Genomic DNA, 19,026 nt, shown 5'->3' with positions numbered 1-19,026 from the left:
CACAGACAAAGTTGTGTCATTAGCCAAGCAGACAGTCTCCGTGAGATCTCCACCCCAACCATCTAACAACTGTAACAGAGAGGAAGCCGTGCTAGTCTATACACTATCAAAACAAAAAGCAGTCAAGTAGCACTTTCAAGACTAGCAAAATAGTTTATTAGGTGAGCTTTCGTGGGACAGACCCACTTCTTCAGACCATAGCCAGACCAGAACAGACTCAATATTTAAGGCACAGAGAACCAAAAACAGTAAGCAAGGAGGACTATTCATCTAACTGTTTTCTTCACACTTGCATCCAGATATCCACACAGACCTTGTATCCCATTATGATGCTAATATGTGCTCTCAGCATCCTGTGACCACTAACGCTGGACATCTACAGATGGACTTCATAAAGTTCTTTCCTTTGAGTTACAAAAATTAGAGCTGGGAAAGAGTAAAACCTATTGTGTTAACCAGCCAGTGCAAGACTATTTTCTACAGCACATTGTCTAGTGTTTATAGGCATTTTTATTAGCTTTAGCTGTCATTTTCCACAGCACAGTTCTTCTTTTCCTACAATTCCCAGTGAAAATTGTTTAGTTTTTTGACCAAAGTTTCAGTTCTTGAAAAATTGAGTTTGTTTAGAAAATGAATTGTCTCTTAAATCATTAACAGTTAGAGCACAAGTTGTTCTCTCATAAAAATCATTGCAAGGCGGAAAAGGCCAGAGGATTACATTCGACTTATATGCTTCTGTTGCTCTGCTCAACCATGGGATGAACAGTCAGTGCCGTATTTTGACATTCTTCTTAGATACAATATATTTAATATTTATCTTTGAGGTCTCTGCATGTCCATTTTCACAAATGTAAAATGGGAATAGTAATACTCACCTGCTTTTTTAACATGCCTTGAAACTGTTGAAGAGGCATTTCCCTTCTCTCTTGCCATACTTTCTCTCTCCCAATGTTCAGGACTGTTGCAAGTTTAGCCATTTTCCAATCCCACCCTGTTTATTTAAACATCCCTCTAATATCAGTTCCCTGGGGAAACACTATGGAGTTTATATAGGGACTAAGTGTTAAATTACTATTTTATGTTAAATATTTACCAGGATTTAGGAGCACATGACTATACCATTCGTGCCTAAAAGCTCTGAAAAAAATAGCCACAAATCCCTTACAATGAACAAATCCAATTCCAGTTCCTCTCCTTAGACAGAAAAATGGTGTCGAGGGCGGGGAAAGGAGGTGGTGGAATATTCACTTAACTGTGAAGATTCATGTTGTTAAGTTGCAACTACATTAACCTAACGTCAGAAGTCATGACCTTGTGCTGACCCTGGCTGGGAAGCAACAGCTCTCTGCAATACAAAACATGAAAGTGTGGGAGGTGTAAGTACAGTGGAGGAGAAAGGAGTGGCTTTTCATGGAGGAGGCTTCCAAACCTATTCAGACAAGGTGCCTAACAATAGCTGCAGAAGGGCAAAGCAGAGGCCATCTCCACCCAGCCACTCACTTACTACTGAAACATTTTCATGCTGTGCTGGAAAAGTCTTTCATACCCAGCTGCTGACTGACCTGACCTTTCAACTGCACAATTCCTTTCACAATAAAATGTGGTAAAGTAAAGAGGAGAGGTTTGAGCTCATACTGGCGGCAAGTCTTTAGCTCTGTCATTTCTATGCCTCCTCCTCCCACTGCACAAAGCCTTGTCTGGCCAAGTTGCTGTGGTTGACACAACTTGAGATAGGGCTGGAAACCCAGTTCCAACCTCACTTGAATTTGGTAAAGGGGAGGAAGGGTAGGAAGAAAAGTATTTTTCAAATTCAAATATTCAGAGTCAACCCCCACCCCCCACGTGGTTTATTTTTCCAGAAAAGGCTGATCGAAAGACAGAAATATCTGTAAGGCAGCAGATCCAGCATTTCTTCCATCCTTTGGGTTAAGTTCTCATGAGAGCAGTATGTAAGACTTCCCAGATACCTCATTTGAATGCTAGGTTTGCTTCAGCCTGCATAAGAACCTGAACATGATCCTAAACCTAACCCAGTTCTGAATCCAAACATTGCCTCCTTAGTTGACCTCTTGTATTGACCACGAACATCATCCAGCTACAATCCTTATCATGCTGATGTGGCTTTTGGAGCTCCATTATACTATGCAAAGAACCTGCTGTGCTGAGCAAGAGCTTTGGGTTGGTGACTGGTGAAAAATATTTGTCTTCATAGCACAACTTCTATCCTTTTTGCAGGGTTAGGATTCATTAAGCAAATGTATGTCAAGCTTCAATATGGCTACAAAAATAAAACAACAAGGGTTTTTCTGTGGAAGTGAAATTATCACTGGGAGAGGTCACAAATGACAAAATATCAAACTGAAGAAGGGAAACTATCTTCAGATAAAATGGAAACAAACTGAATTTTTCTCTCAGACTTAGAACCAAACCCGAGAAATTTGTTCTGAGGTTCAAAAGTAGGGATAAATTTCCACCTTCACATAGTGCTCTGCAATTCTTGGTGCCAGCTGGAAGCCAGCCTATTACATGTAATGAGAAATGCTGTTTTTAAGAGATTAATGCCTGGTTTCTAAGACACAAATGTGGAATTATTTAAAGATGCTTCAGATAATCATGTGAATTTTGGATGAATTTTATTTGAACCCAGTTGATTCTCATACTTTCTAAGGACCACACTTTTTTATTCCAGACCCTTTAGCAACATTGTTAAACCATCAGACCAATGGTTCATCTAGTCAGGTATTCGGTCTCTACCAATGGGACATGCAAAGTGCTTTGCAGAAAGGTCCAAGAAAACCCATAAAGGACAAACGGACAATTATAAAATAACCTATTTTAAGAAGATAGTTTTCCCTCTATGCCCAGTAGGTAGTGATTGATTTATGCCTTGGAACATGCAAATTTTTGAAAGTATGACTTTTTAAGAACTTGCAATGTAAATAATGACAAGGTTGCTAACTGCAAGCATCAAAAAATGAGTTAGACTCCCAAAAAATCACAAGACGTATTTAAAAATCATTAATGTCTTAAAGTAATAAACATTGGGTTCTTTTCATTTGGTTTCTGATTTTTGAGTTATTAGGAGTCATGTTTTATGCCTTTTCTTCACGACTGCTAAAACATATTCTTTAAATGAAGGCAGACGTTTTCATGGGGTTGCAGGTCTCCAGGGCCTAGGTAGGCTGTTAGTAAAACACCAACCATTGTGAAATTTACAGGAAAAGCATGCTAGCTGGAAACACCATAATGACGAAGATTCTGAAATGAAATTCCATACAGTATCTTTGGGCCAGGCCAGGAAGGTAACAGATGCATATAGGCACAGAGTCTCAGAGGGGCTGTATCTGCTATTTGATCTCCAGAGATCAACACCAGATAGGCTTCTCCTTTGAGAACAGCCAGGGCCAGCTGTGACTTGAGCAGGCCCCCACTTCCCTCTGTCCCTCATTCATTCAGCTCAAGACTGCTGGCCCAGTGTTCTGTTTACACATTCCAAATTCAAGGAGGAAAAGTGAATATCAAACAGGCCTGTTCTCTTTTGATGTAGCCAAGGGATGTCGTCAGGTCTGGATAGACAGAGGTGTGTGTTCCTTTGAGGCTTGTTTGTATTTCTCTGGTCCTGTGCAGGCCTTTAGCCAGCCATCTGAATCTTCAAAGACTCTCCAAGCCCTTAGCTGCAGCTTCTTTTAAGCAGGCACCATTACCAGGCCTGGGTGTAGGATGGAATGAGAGGGAAAGAGTGTTCTTTTTCCTCTCTCCGTCTTTTGAGTCATATTTAAGGAAGTGGGGAGGGGGTGTGTTTGTGGAGATTTCCTCTTTCTTTTAAAAGCAGGTGAATCCAGCTGGCATGGCTGTGGTAACTGTCCAGAGGATTCTTTGAAGTTGGAGAGCTGGTGCAGGCTGTCTCACCCTCCAGTATTCAGATCGTTCCTTACAGAGGAGTGAAATTTGCAATATGCCTTCATGTGAGGCTCATAAATATAGAATTATGAATGGTATTGTGGGCAGAGGGGGCAATGGCTGCTTTGTTTGTAATTTTACAGCGGGGAGGAAGATGGAACAGGCTTTTATGCTTCTGAGATTTGGATTAGAGTTCTGGCTTTTCTTTTGAATCAATCTACACAAGCTCTCTTTGAGTGAGTTTATTATTTATCATTGTTGGACTCTGTTTCTTTCATTTATACGCTATCCACATTCATACACATTCTATCCACATGTGTGCACACAAGCACACTTACACTGGAATGGCAATTTAGTTCAAGTGGTTGAGTTTAGGGCTGAACATCACTTCTAAATACTATTATCCCCAGTTCTGCTGCTGCTTTGCTCCGTGGCCTGAGAAAATAAATGATCTAAAGAGATGTCATCTATTTGAAATCTACTCACATCCTCAGGACTTGCTATCCTATTTTTGTCCATCTATAATGAGTTCCTTGTGGAAAATTATCTGTATTAGGGAATGTCATATAAGTAGGCTCGTCTTAAAAGAGAGACCGTTCACCCCAATTTGTCCCTCATGTCTCCAGGGTTGAGGGTGGGCTCCACGGTTTGAGAAACGGTGATCTACAGTTTTAGTCATCAAGGGAAAAATATTACTTCACTCCAGGGGTGGTGTTATCCTTTTACATTGGGGATGCTCTTCAAATACATCCTCATCCTTTCTTTCCCAGTTTTAACAGCATAATTAAATCAAGAGCGAGCTAATGATGTTATTGTTACATTCCCAAATGTTGTCAGGCTCTGCCCTCTACAGTTGAGTGGCTGCTATTACTAGCAAAGATAATTAAATGATGGAAGGCAGGACTAGTTAAAGAAAATGCATTCCTGTGTAGGGATTATGTTTTGCATTGTGTCACTTGTTCCTGTGAATGAACATTCCATGTTTTGTTGATTATTTTTAAACTGAAGACTAGGTCCCTTATCGACTTAAAACAAGGCCACTGATCAGTAAAAAGTGTTCATAGAGTCAGAGTTTGGAACTCAGACTGTGATATTTGACATTGAAATCTTCATGGGTTTTAGTTTCACCATCTGATAGAAGAATAGGGAAAACGTTTCTAGTGTCACACCCATATTGTTGCTACTAATGAACATTGTGAATAAACCGTGAATTCATTTTAATCTTGGCGGCTGTTATACTGTTTCAGTTTATAAGTTACTATGAAAAAAGAAAACACAATTTTTCTAATATATAAAAAAAGGGTTCTGGTTTTATTTTTCTAAGTTTAGATTTCCTAGTTGTTTATTACCTTAGGAATGTTTAAACTCTCATGGGAGTTCCTCTCATGGAGAATGCAGGGTCTGTTCCACTTGTTTGTTTATTTACTAATTGTGACTCAACTGGGAAGTACTAGAACATTTTCAGTAATGTTCCCTCCAGCCTAATTTTTCATTCTGGACAGCTCAGAGAGGCATACAACATTTACAGTGCTTTTGTGAATCAAATATGAACATTTTGCTCCCAGTTCTGAGCTGTATCTTAGAAGAGCAGCCCTGGTAAAGAGTGGGCTTAGCTAACTCTGAACCATTTGTATGCTTTTTGAATTCTGGGTTCTGCTGGATTTCTGGCACAATTTAGAGTACCCAACAGAGGCTATTTCTACACTTGAGGGTTTTGTCAACAAAACCCAGGGAGTGTCCAGAATGCCAAGCCGTTCTGTTGATAGTAAATCGACAGAATGCAGCACTTTTGTTGACAGCCATATCCCACTCCCCACGAGGCATAACACCTCTGTCGACAAAGATCTGTGGACAGAAAGCCAGTCTGGACGTTCCGGGGCCTCTCTGTCAACAGACAGGGCTTCCAGGATACTGGGCAGCCCTACCTCCTGTGCTTCCAGTTGGCCATTTTGCCAACAGTGTGGCCAGGCAGTCCGGCTGCTCTCTGTTGACAGAGCAGATCACTCGTGCAATCCACTTGGCAGTTTGGCTGTGATCTGTCATAAATTTTCATCTGACAAAAACTTCTGTCAACAAATCCCGATAATCTGGAGATAGACTGTTTTAAGTTAATGGCCTACAACCAACTGTTTCAAGCCAAGTGGCATGCTCCAGCCAATGCACATTGTGCTTTGGCCAAGCCTTCTCATGCCCTTCCGCAAGTATCTATGCTGAAGGCTGCGCAGAAGTGTGCCCTCCTTCACAGATAGGGGGACCCGCCTTCTCAAAAAATTCCCTTGTGAGAAGACATACCTAGGTTCCAGCCCCTTGATGCTGCTAGAGCGGCATATGGTCACTGGAATGTGATCCAGAAATTAGATTTTTGAATTTATTTAATCCATTACTAGGATATAAACTGGCCTGTACTTTGTAAGTGTCTTCTAGCAGAAGCTTTGTCTTTTTCTTCACATATCAAATGCCTGGCACACAAATCCAGTTGTTAAGATAGGGGAGAGGCAGCTGTCTATCCTCATATAAAAGTTAAATTGTGCTATCCCAGCTTCTTGGCTTTTGTAGTAAGCAGAGCTTTGCAAAGAACTGATTTTTTTCAGTGCACAGGCTGAACAACAACAATAATAATAATAATAATAATAATAAAAAATCAGGTAAACAAAAACCTTTCATATCTTAGTGACTGAAACACTGGAGCAAAATTAAAGGTGGTGTTCAATTTTGTGGGTTTTGGTTTGTTTTGGTTTGTTTTTGTTTTTTCTTTTTTTTTCCATCTAAAAATAAACCTGAACTAAAACTGGAAATGAAAAGTCATTTTGAAAAAGAAAATCAGAACTTCTTGACTTCTGGAATTTTGGAGAGGGGCATGACGGGGTAGTTCCTGGCAGGCTGAGAGTCTTACCAGGCCCGTGAACAAAGAGGATGGAGGGGCTTGCTCTGTGCATCAGGCAGAAGGGGCAGGGCTGGGACAGCCAGCCCTCAGCACCACCTGGAGTGCACTACACCATGCCAGCAGCATGTAGAGCCTCCCAAAGTGTGCCATGTGGCACTCCAACAGTGATTTAAAAGGCCCAGGGCTTCCCCTCTCCCCATCTTCCCCAACAGTGGGCCTGGGTAGAACAAACTGTTTGGTGAATTCAGCACAAATTTGTGAAATGTTTTTGTCAAATTTTATCTGATTTTTCACTGAAAAAATTTTACATATTCCTCTCTTGATTCTGTCTGTTTTCACTGGTGCACTAATAATCCTGTTTAAAGCCATGATCCCATTTTTCTTCTTCATTGTCGTCTTATTATCAGAAAACCTATGAGTCCCAGACAAGGAACAGGAACCCATTGTTCTAGGGGATGTACAATCATGAAGCAGAAAATCCCCAGATTAACAGTTCCTGGCCCAATAATCTTACGATGGAAATATAAGACAAGAGAGAGCAGCAAATGAACACAGGTGGGAGAGTACAAGGAAACAGTGAGAAATGGTCTGCGTAATTGGTCGGCATGACAGGCAGTCATTTCTTCTATAAGTCACAGAGCTCAGCTAAGCCCTCATGGAAATGCACAGGAATACTGGGATCCCCACAAGTGAAGTAGTTTGCAGCACTCAGGTTTATATGATCAGTAATGTTTATGTACCCTTACCCTGCTTTATCCAGGCTTCACAGTATGACATTAAGAATGAAATACTGCAGGTTGTGTTTGAGGCAGGTTGGTCACTCATCACTGTATTTGATGACAATGCTACTTTAAGTTGCTCTTGAAGGACTCACTACAGAAACTTGCATTTATTGAGATTTCTAGCTGTGTATGATCTTTGTAGCTTTAAAGAATGAACAGAGGCTATCATGTAAAATCCTTAAGGGGTGGGGCCTTAAAGAGTGCCAAAATACTCTGAAACTTTTTGAATAGTAACAGAGAGGGAGCTGTGCTAGTCCATATACTATCAAAACAAAAAGCAGTCAAGTCGCACTTTAAAGACTAACAAAATAATTTATTAGGTGATGAGCTTTCGTGGGACAGACCCACTTCTTCAGACCATAGCCATACCAGAACATAGCCATAGTCTGTTCTGGTATGCCTATGGTCTGAAGAAGTGGGTCTGTCCCACGAAAGCTCATCACCTAATAAATTATTTTGCTAGTCTTTAAAGTGCTACTTGACTGCTTTTGGTCTGAAACTTTTTGTTTTCCTTATCCCAGCTGACTGAAAATATCTGTTTAAGCCAAAGTACTCTCCCTCCATTTTCTGTTGTTTGTCATGAAATTGTAATCCTCTGCTTAGGGACATGGTGATAATTTCCATGGCAACTTAGAAGAATTCTAGTAACAATGAACGCTGAGTACATTGAATGGAGGTGGTGCAGAAACAGAACTGTAAAGGGTCTCCACATCAATAATTGTTGTGGGAAAATCCATGGTTGCATTTTAGACTACCCTCCCATGTAAAAGCCCAAGATTCGTAATTATCACAAGATGAGGATCTGCAGACATCAGCAATGAATTTCAGTGCACTTACAGAAAATGCACACCAATGTTTTTCTAGTAAACCTTCATTTGTCTTCAGAAAGCAAATATCCCTAACCAATGCTTAGATACACATAATTAGTAGCAGACCCCATCTTACCTCTAATATTCCTATACCCAAAAGCATTCTAAACTAATCCTAAACTGTACCCACTTACATCTAAAAAAATACACGTAGGAAATGTCAGAGTGCATTTTAAGATTTTAAAAAGATGGAAATAAATACTGGAGATGGACAGGGACCAAAACTTGATCCAAATTTAAAATCTATGTTCATATCTACGTTTGAGCTTGATTTCTCTATAATGGGCAGAATCTAAACATCTCAATTTTGGGACTATTTGGATTGGGACCATATTTCAAACTGCCTATTGTATAAGTAGTTGAACGTGGAGTGTCACTTCTGATCATTCCATAGATATTGAATTTTGGACCAGATGTGGAGTTTTTAATTTAAACCTACATCTAAGAAATATTGTGTAAAATCCTGTCCTATTAAGTTACAAGACACAGATAAAAACAGTCCATGCCCAGAATAGTTAAAAGCCTAATGAAGAAGGAAGTTCACCGTATCTTAGCTAAGAACTAGCTCAGGAAGACAGCTATGCTCAGCCCTATAGTCCCAGTGCTGACCCATCCTACAGGATGAAACTCTCTAGTCTGTCACTCTCTCATCCAGCAATAGCCGTAATCCAGTATGATTTTAGTTAGTCAGATGACCACTTATCACGGACATGGCCAAGTTTCTCACAATCTCATAAAGTTTATCTACAGCCATCAGTCCTGGCTCTAAGTGTTCTGTGCTGTTATTTAATTGTAATTTACCCCTAAATAACTTCTGAGAGTCCAGCATGCAGTGGAAGCGTTGGTAATGCTGTTAGACAATATTAACCTACTATATTCCGGCATATGTTCTCGTTTGGCAGCAGTCAGGTCCTGAGGTGGCTGGAGAAGAGAGGTTCTAACTCTAGTGTACACTAGTTGATTGATATGAAAAGGTTTTCACTGAAACTGATCTGGATTGTTCCCAACCCACTGCATGCACCCAACACTGAGAGTAACAATTGCTCACTATTTTCACTAATAGCCTGTTTGTGTTGAGAGTTAAACGTTAAAAAGGGTTAGCACATTTTTAATTATTCATCTCTGTATTTTTTTTCATCCTTGAAGAGCCAGTATGGATAGGACAGTGTACAAATGGAGTCTGGCCTCTCCCTGCATTGCCTTCATTTTCAGAGTGCAGTTGTTTGAATGTCAGTGATGATGTCATGTGGTCCTTGATCTATGTACTCTGCCAGTGACACACTTGCTGTTTCTGTGCATATTTTCATGCCTGCCCTGAGGAATGCCTGTTTTTAGCTGGTTCACGAGGCAACTACCTCCTCCTCCTAATCCCACCTCCTGCCACCAGTTTTACAAATGCCATTTCTTTGAAGGTGTGTTTTGTATAGGTACCCTCCTTTGTGGCACCGTGCTGAGTACTTCTTTAGCCAAACAACTACACATTCTCCTGGGTCTTTCCCCTGCCTTTGCTGCTTTGTAAGTGACATTCCTCTTCCTTGCATCATATCTAACTAGTCCAGAAGCTTTCATGAGCAGGGAGTGCATCTTCTTTTCTCTTTTGTCAGGTGCCTAACACATTCTAAGGCCCTAAACAAAAATAAACAATGCAATTTTCCCTTTAATTTTGTGTGTGTGTGTGTGTGTGTGTAATACCATGTGACCACCCCTGAGACTGACATCCTCTGGTTATACACCAGCCAGATACAGCAGTGGCAATGGGAGGTTTGTGCTTCACATCTGACCAAAGTGACCCCCTCTAGATGTAGAAATAAATGGAGAGCAGTTTACTCACCCTTACTCTTTCATATTTTGGTGCTAATTGTAATGGTGGGTTTTGTGATTAGAATACTCTTCTACTGAGAACTGCAGTGAGGCCTGCAAACTGATGGCCGACTGGTCAGGTGACCATCTGTCCTGTTGTCACTGAGACAGTCCTGTACAATAAACCCTCGAGATACGCGCAACTTGATTGTGTGTGTCTCAGGTTAATGCAACTGCCGTTTCTCACAGGAACGCAGAAACAGCTCCTATCAGGGGCAGCAGCCTTACTCTTGCTGCCCCTAACAGGAGCAGCAGCCACTCCTGCCTAGGACAGCAGCCACGAGTCAGGCTGCCGTCCCTGACAGACTGGTGCTTGCAGTGCTGTTCCTTCCAGCTGGGAGAACCGGTGCGCAGACAGAGGCTTGTGGCAAGGTCCCGAGAAACCGTGTCCCAAGTCTCTGTCTGCATGCTGACCTCCCCAGATGGGGAGCCTGGTGGGCATGCCACTGCTTGTGACGTGGCTTCTCAGAAACTGTGCCACAAGCAGCTGTATGCCCCCTAGCTGGGAGAAGCCACGGGCTACGTGGCTGCCCCCCTCATGTCCCAGCTGCTTGCTCCCTCAACCCCTCCCCAATTTATGTGAAATTCAGTTTACACAGAGGTTGCTCAGAACACAACCTCCATTGTAAATCAAGGGATTACAGTATTTTAGGCAGGCGTCCCACCATTTTTTTTTTAAACAAAATAGCTAATTGTGCCATATATTCACTCCCCCTACTGAACTGCCCTTTTACCAAGTCAGTGCAGCCGTAGCTGCAAGTAAAATCAATCAGGAGCTCGCTGGACAGCATGTCAAGCATGTACTGACTGGCCAGTACAGTCAGCAGCAGTCCCATTCCAGACACCCAGAGGTGTGGGAAAGCCAGACGCTGCAGCAGAGCCCACCAGGCAGCAGCCCCCATAGGCCAACCATCTCTGGTACCAGGGACCATTCTTGGAGCTTGGTGGCATGGGACAGCTGGCAAATCCACCCTCCTTCCTGAGAGCAAATGCTTCTGCAACTGGGGATATCCCCCATGGGGCAGCAGCCCCTTTCTGGCACACTGTGGCATGGGGCAACCAGGGAGCTGCACTTGCTTGGCAGCCACAGCTGGGGAACCACCCCCTCACGGGTGTCCTGTGTTTGGCACAGGGAAATACAGTCACCCTACTGAATGGTCATACATATTGCTCTTCTTGCACCATCCAAGATGCCATGGGGTTCTGCTATTGGGAGAATTGTGGTGACAATATAATTGTCTTTATGATAACATATTATTTTGGAAAAGACTACCTTTCACCATCCTTTGGGGTTTGCAGAGCTGCAGAGAGCCTTGGCTCAGACTACTGGATCCTCTTCATTCCCTAGCAGCTTCTGGAATTGAAGACGTGGGACTGCTGAGGGCTACATGGACCTTGTTACTCAAAGCCAAGAATGTTTTAGTGAGTTGTATCTCCTGCCAAGAAGTTGGTTCACCCAAGTCACAGACTTTGGCCTTAAAGTGTTGTAGAATTCTGTGGAATTAAAGTGCAACAACAGAAAACACATCCCAGTGGAAAATTATAGGGGGTAAATGGGAACAGAGTTCTTTTTGGCGATATCAGTGGCATGAATGAAGAATGTCAAGCACTAAGGGATTGTACTGAGTGCTAATTAATTAGAGATGGATTTTATAGCTCCTGTACTCTGTGAATAGTTTATCGTCTTTTTTATTGTCCGTACTGTCTCTTTCAGAGAGAAAGTCGGCGATCAGCTTGTTTCCCTTATATCCTGGGACCAACATGGCTTCAACAACACTAGGTAATAACGAGTAGTGTTCTGTTTTTGGGTTTTTTTGGGCCTAGAGCCCCCAACTCAAACCACTGCAATGCATCATTAAAGGCCTACAACCTATCCTAAATCATGATGCCACACTCCAGACAGCACAAGGTGACAGGCCTGTTCTCTCCTATAAACAGCCTCCTGAACTTATGAGGATTCTCACTAGCAACCACAGGTCATACCACATACTGATCCTGGAACTTTTCCTAACAAAACAAGCCCCATTGCCAACTTTGTCCATGTATCTATTCTGGAGATATCAATGGGGTTAGGTCTAATGATGGTTACAGAATCATAGGCACATTCCCCTGTTCCTCAGCTAACGTCAAATATGCCATCATGTGCCAGCAATGCCCACACACTTTGAATATATGGCAGATGGCAAATACTCTTTGCCAAAGAATGAATGGACATAGAGCAGACATCAAACATCTCCGATAGACAAACCTGTCAGCCAGCACTTTAATGGAGTGTGAGTTTGTGTTCTTCAGAAAAGAGACTTCAATAACTGTCTACAGAGAGAACGTTTGGAACTAACATTCATATTCAAATTTGACACATCAACACATGGTTTGAACAGGGACAACAATTACCCAACTCATTATAAGGACTCTTTAACCTAACACTTACTTCTCCCGCACAACCCCCACTGCTCTTCTGATTTGCAACAATGATAACAATTTTTCTGATTTGTCAACCTTGATAACAATTTTTGGACCTCTGTGCTTTATATATTGAGTCTGTCCTGGTAAGGCTGTAGATCTGAAGAAGTGGGTCTGTCCCACGAAAGCTCATCACCTAATAAATTATTTTTTAGTTCTTAAAGTGCTACATGACTGCTTTTTTGTTCTGATAAAATGCAGACTAACAGAGCTATCTCTGTTACTGAATCAACAGTAATCACGATGAGCTTTGAGCACCATCTAATGGACAGTTTATAGTCACATGTGAAATTTACCATGCTTCTGTGCCCTTAAGCATAAACAGTGATCAGTATTCAAAGATCAGGATCCATTTGAGAGCAGGATAATCAGAAAGGTTAAATAAACTTTGAAGGGTCTGGAATAGTATGAAGAATGGGTCAGAAATTTCAGCTATGTGTATACATGTACAGTACATAAATTCCCATTCTCTGCAAACTGGCAGTGACACCTACTGATACACAAGGCTTAATTAAAGGCAGATGTCTCTACTCATAAAAAAAAATCTAGAGGCTTTTTGCTTCTTGGCTTAAAATACATTAATAGATTTTTATTTTTGTACCATAACTTTTGTCACAAGGGGAATCAATGAAGAATGTTCTACTATGTCATAGGTTAAACATCTAGGCTCTGCTTAGTGTGTACTATCAGTGGATGACAAAACAGCCTCTAATCCTTTCTGTCAGATTCAAAATTAGTGGGCAGCCCTCCCTCTAATCCAGGTAATGTCTGGAGAAGGAGAACTTCAATTTTGTAAACTTATGTGCGGACTTTATGATCCTCTTTGCCCTGATGTTCTAGAGCACAGGTGATCAGCTACGTACAGTGTGTGTCCTTCACACTCTGCTTTTTATTACAGTGCCACCTAACAGCTGTCTCATCATATAGAACTGGATTTGGTCTCCGTGCTGCCTGAATGTGAGCTTAGGAACTTAACTTTAGGCAGCTCTGTTAATATTAGAGATCAATGTAAGGCACATTCCTCTGTACAGGCCTTCCCCTCAAAGGATATTTTAAATGGCTGATAACAATCTATAAGGGAACAACCAGGGAATATAAATTGGAGCACTCCTGTAGCTGCTCTTCTTTAGCTTAAATAGAGGTCTATAACATTGTGTGTAGCCATCTTTCCTTCCTTCCTCCTCTTAACCTGCATTTTGGAATTGAGATTATGGTCTAATGGCTTGATTCTGCAAACATTTACTACCAGAAACTGCTCCACTGAAGTCAAGGGAACAACAACAGATAGAGGGCCGTGTCTACACTAGCCAAAAACTTCAAAGTGGCCATGCAAATGGCCATTTCGAAGTTTACTAATGAAGCGCTGAAATACATATTCAGCGCTTCATTAGCATGCGGGCGGCCGCAGCATTTCGAAATTGACGCAGCTTGGTGCTGCGCGGCTTGTCCAAACGGGGCTCCTTTTCGAAAGGACCCCAGCTACTTCGAAATCCCCTTATTCCCATCTGCTCATAGGAATAAGGGGACTTCGAAGTAGCCGGGGTTCTTTCAAAAAAGAGCCCCGTCTGGACCAGCTGCGCGGCGGCAAGCCGCGTCAATTTTGAAGTGCCACGGCCACCAGCATGCTAATGAGGCGCTCAATATGTATTTCAGCACTTCATTAGTAAACTTTGAAATGGCCATTTGCATGGCCATTTTGAAGTTTTTGGCTAGTGTAGACATAGCCGAGGTGTTGAGATGCTAGATCAGTGACACTCAGACCTCAGTGGTTTGGAAGCCAACTTAGCAATTAGCAAAACCCAAAAGAGCTACAGGGTTGTGAATTCATTGTTTCATTTACTATAGAACTACATGTTAATATTTAAAGAGTAAGACAGACGAAATATTTAGTTTGAAGCATCCAGAATGAATAATAGCAAAGATTGAATAATAACATTAAGTTGCACAGGTTGTGTCTACACTAGCTCCCAACTTCGAAGGGAGCATGGTGAGTAGGGTGTCAGGAGATTACTAATGAAGTGCTGGGGTGCATATGCAGCACTTCATTAAGCTAATTTTCCCTCATGGCACGTTCGAAGCAGCAAACTCCAAAGTGCCGGCTTGTGCGTATGCACGGCTAACCTGCCAGTACTTTGAAGTGCCCAGGCTACTTCAGAGTCCCTTTACTCCTCAAAATTTGAGGAGTAAAGGGACTCTGAAGTAGCCTGGGCACTTCAAAGTACCAGTGGATTAGCCGTGGCTACACGCAAGCCATCACTTCGAAGTTTGCCACTTTGAAGGTGCCGCGGGGGAGAATTAGCTTAATGAACTGCTGCATATACACCCCAGCACTTCATTAATAATGTCCCAACGCCCTAATTACCATGCTTCCTTTGAAGTTGGGAGCTAGTGTAGACACAGCCACAGTGTTTTGATATCATGTGCTGAGAAGAGCTGCAGGAGATGTGTTAAGTGCTGCTTGTGGCTCCTGAGCATCAATCTGAGTATCACTGTACTAGAATTAATAGAGGGATGACATGAGGCAAGAAGACTGGCTAGAGTAGAACGCAAGGAGGCTTACACAGTACGAAGTTATGAGGTTATTTGCTTTTACCTTGTTACATCATGGTCTGCATTCTTATGGGTTATTTTAATTTCATTTGATTAAACTGGTGGTAGATTTTTCTGTTCCCTTTTTTAACAGTTCACACAACTATGATTAGGAAACTAGACTGATCAGTTACAATTTCTGGTTATAGTTTTGTTCACTTCCTGGTTTTTACTTCATACATAACAATGGCATCCTAAACTGAAAATAAAATGGGCAGCTTGAACACCAGTAAAAGGAAGAAAAAGTCCTAGGCACCAAAGATCTTGATTTTATGCCACTGTCATCATTATTAATAACATCAGTAAAGCACAAAGAGAAATATAAATTAAAGAGACAACACAGAAACAGCATTGATCTTAAATAATGTGACCTAAGTTTTCCATGAGTGGTTTCCTTAATGTCTCCTTACTTGTTTTTATGTCCTATTAAATAAACTGGTTGCTATAGTCTAGTTATTTAAATGTGCTAGTTCTTTTTCAGACCTGGATTTCTGGGCATAATCAGCAGTGTTGCTGCTGCCATTGATGTTATAATAAATTAACATGCTCTGGTATGCATAGCTGTTTGCTGTACACTACGTCTGTCATTTCTCCAGTTGACAGTGCAATCTCCCAGTACCTTGACCCAGTGCAGCAATTGCAGAGGTTATGCATCCCCCAAAGCATAGGGCAGGAGGGCTATTGCCCCCTAAAATTGCAAGCCTCAAGCGGATGTGGAATTTCCCCCTCTACACACACACACAGAGTCTCATTGGCCCAACTGGAGCTGTGCTCCAAAACAGAGAAGTCAAACTATGTCTATACAAACAAAAGCTTTAATTAGATGCTGTTTGGACTTAGAGGTGAATAGATGAATAGTTCATGAGTATAGCTTTATTTTTACTTAGTGAATATTGAATATCCACCTTCTCTGCTATTCAAAAGCATTAGGAGTATTATTTTAATGATTTTGCTATCTATTTCTGAGCTGATGCTGAGCAGTTCTCACTGAGTTTTGAGGCTGTATTTGATTAATCATGACTGGCTCGAAAAAAAAAACCCACCTGGCATTGTTTCTGTTCTCAAAGTTATATGCGTAAGTATTTTCAGCATAAATCTAAAATTCTCTATGGATCCTTGTGTGCTGCTGGGATGTTGTCATTAGTTATTATTTGTGTTGCGATAGCACCTTGGAACATCAGCTATGGACCCAGACCCCCGTTGTGCTAAGTGCTGTACAAAACCAGCAGAAGACAGTTCTTCACCAGTGAGTGGCTTATTTAACCTTTCCATGCACTTTTGTGCCAGTGAAATGCAATCACTCAGCTGTGCTTGGAGAGTGAAGGCAAAAGAGGCTTGATGAGACCAAAGCAAATTAATTTCAAAATGCTATTGAACAGTCAAGTTTTGCACTGTGTATGCTGTTAAAGTGACCGAGAGGGAGGAATTATTCTATGTTCTTGATATTTTGCCATGATAGTATTATTGAACTTCTGAGTTTCAAAGGTGTGTTAGAATAACTAATTTTGAGCCCTGCTTTTTTTCCCAGATGGTCTGTATTTACATCATGATTCACAGGTCTCAAACCTGAGTCTGCAAGAATGGCCATGTTGTTACCCGTCACCTAACAGCCTACTGACAGCTGCTTACCTGGGACCCAAAAAGCCCAATCCCCGTTTAAGGTTCTGTTCTGAGGCCCTGGCAGTGTTCTACAGCACCATATTGGCTCACAGACCCTAATTAAGCTAGAAGCAGGAACAGGAAACTGTCTAAACAGCTGAGCTCCATTCTGCCATGGATTGTGTGCCTTGCACATCCTGCTCCTGTCCCCCTCTCCTGGCATCTGACTTGCGATTTCTGACCTCCAGTTTGTCTCCTGCTTCTAACCCATTGGTGTCCTGAAGCAGTCTAACTCTAGTTATAGACTTGACTTGAGTGATTCTGATCTCTTTGTAGTCTGACCCAGTTGACTCCTGACTTTTGACGGTGGAATCTGACCAATAGGTCCACCGAGCACAGCACAGCCATCGCGTTATGTGATTTTTCAAGAGCATTGCTCCATAATGCAATACCATCAGCAAAATCTAGGCCACCTAACTTTTGCCATCTACCCATGCAATGCCAGTGCCTATGCTGCTAATACCATCCATATTTCAGAAATGCCAAACAGCAGAAATGAAAGACAGCCCTGTTTCACTTCAGTGTTTATGTTGAACTAATCTGTTGAACATCACGCCCATCCATCTGCCCACTGGAAAACTATTAGCCCATTGGGCTGATCTAGTTTTGCCATTCACTAATCCAAAGCTCATAACAGTAGGCATCAAACTCAAAGATGTCCAGTTATTTAAACATAATTTTTTTTATCGCCTGGAGACAATCTGACCTCATGGAGGTCATAAGGATTTCCTACTATGAAGAGACTTTGTTTGGGTCATGCAACTTGTTTGAGCATGAGTTTCCTGTGCATAGTCAGAGACAGAGGGAAGTGTTTTTGAACAAGAAAATTATATGTTGACTCTGTCCTTCCATTTGTTTCTGTTTGTTGGAAAGAGGTGGAATTTATTATTTGCATAATTAGGGTGATCTGCCTAATCTGTCCAAGATGCTGCACTCATCAGGTGGTATATGTTCACATCTGCACTGAGAACAACTGAAATTGCATGAGGAAGTAGAATGGTACAACAAGAAAAACATAAGGACACTAACACATTGGTCACTGATACGTAGAAATATGGCTTGACAAATAATTTCAGTTGGCATGACTGACTGATTACTACCTGTTACAGTAAGATTATCTAGAAGTAGTTCATGATCTCTTTATGTAAGGAGTAGTCACACATCAGGTTTATTAAAAGCATGTGTAGGGAACCTTTTTTGGGTGGGAAGCCACTGACCCATAGACAGATAAGTCGGGGCCACACAAGTGAGAAAGAAAAAAAAGAGACACTCCCCTCATTCCTCTTGCACACCAGCTCCAGAGCCTAGGGGGGCAGGGCTCGTAGTACATCTTGTGGGCTGCTCTAGGCTCAGGGGTGGGGGAAAATAAGGAGTTCAGTGTGGGAGGGAGCAGACAGGAAGTATGCTTGGGGTGTGGGGTCTGGGAGGAGGGTGAAGTAGTGGTCTGGGAATTTGGGGTTCTGGGCAGGAGGGAGGGAGCAGGAGTGAGCTAGGGGTGGGTGATCTGGGCAGAAGTGGCCTGAGGGTTGGGGTCTGAGGAAGAAAGGGTGCAAGAGAGTGTGGGATCTGGAAGGGAGGGGTCAGAGTGGGTGTGAGGGGTCTGGGAGGGAGGAAGCAGGAAGGAGCTGGGAGCAGGGGTCTGGGCAGGAGTTTAGGGGCATGGGGTGTGTGCAACAGGGAGTATAGCTTACCTGTATTGCAGCCCCAGAGGCACACAGCTCTGCATCCTCCTCCCACTACTTCCAGGAGTTTCCCTCTACTGTTCTGATTGGTTGGAATTTCAGCCAATCAGAGCAGTGAGATAAAGCCTCCAGGTAGCACTACTGCTACTGCCCCCGCTCCCCTTTGCCTGGCTGAGGGAATGGCAGTGAGCTGCAGCGTCTCTGCAGCGCTTCTTCCTCTCCCGCAAATCCTGGCAGAGCCTATGGGTTGTACCAAGCCCCAGCTTGTCTGGCTCTGGCCTGTGAGGCTCAGGGCTGCCCACCCCCAAGCCTGCTACAGTCTGGATGCTGGGTATGGA

General features: G+C 42.3%; 1 long non-coding RNA gene across 1 annotated transcript in view; it reads left to right on the top strand.

Annotated features, from left to right (window-relative positions):
- Nucleotides 1-19,026, top strand: part of LOC142020275 (uncharacterized) — a 55,214-nt gene that overhangs the window by 27,390 nt on the left and 8,798 nt on the right. The gene's annotated exons all lie outside the window — the stretch shown is intronic.

The sequence above is a fragment of the Carettochelys insculpta genome, chromosome 13 (assembly GCF_033958435.1).
Source record: "Carettochelys insculpta isolate YL-2023 chromosome 13, ASM3395843v1, whole genome shotgun sequence".
NCBI lineage: Eukaryota > Metazoa > Chordata > Testudines > Carettochelyidae > Carettochelys > Carettochelys insculpta.
The sequence above is the reverse complement of the archived record's forward strand: the minus strand, read 5'-3'. Positions and strand labels throughout refer to the sequence as shown.